This window comes from Phalaenopsis equestris, unplaced genomic scaffold, assembly GCF_001263595.1.
Source record: "Phalaenopsis equestris unplaced genomic scaffold, ASM126359v1 Scaffold225113, whole genome shotgun sequence".
Classification (NCBI taxonomy): domain Eukaryota; kingdom Viridiplantae; phylum Streptophyta; class Magnoliopsida; order Asparagales; family Orchidaceae; genus Phalaenopsis; species Phalaenopsis equestris.
In genome coordinates this window covers 1-494 of record NW_018243168.1, presented here as the reverse complement: position 1 = coordinate 494, position 494 = coordinate 1, and the positions used below count along the sequence as shown (strand labels likewise).

General features: G+C 33.6%; 1 long non-coding RNA gene across 1 annotated transcript; it reads right to left on the bottom strand.

Annotated features, from left to right (window-relative positions):
* Nucleotides 1–128: 128 nt before the first annotated feature.
* Nucleotides 129–494, bottom strand: LOC110037793. The gene is made up of 3 exons (XR_002295366.1): nt 473–494; nt 278–379; nt 129–196 (listed from the first exon to the last, which is right to left on the bottom strand). It is a non-coding gene; the product is annotated as an uncharacterized LOC110037793 (long non-coding RNA).

The window sequence follows — 494 nt, the reverse complement described above, 5'->3', positions numbered from 1 at the left end:
TTTCAAATTACAAATGAACCCATTTTGCTTAAAAATCTTTAGATAAATATCTTAAACTAAAAAAAAAAAATTCTTTTTTTATACCTAAAAATCCGAATTTTGAAAATTACAGATGAAAGAAAAAGTTCACCTTTGTGCCGTTTGGGATGAGAGCTTGTAGGATTTTAAGCCTTTCACTGATCCTCTCCCTGCGATTCTGCAAAGCACAGTAATCTTTTATCATTCCGTCTATAACTTTGTCAATATTTATACAAATCCTCAAAATTACACAACAAACCTTCGCGGCAACACTCTGTATATCCTTGGACGAACTCATCTTAGCCTTCGCCTGCCTCTTCATCCCACCACCATGCTTCTTTGAAGCCCTCATCTCACAACCCTTGCAGAATAACAAACAAATACCAAAACTTCATCAAAATGACAAATTCCAACACATTTCATGAATTGCATAAAAAAAATTTACAAAATTCACCATAAAATTAGCTCCTTTGCTC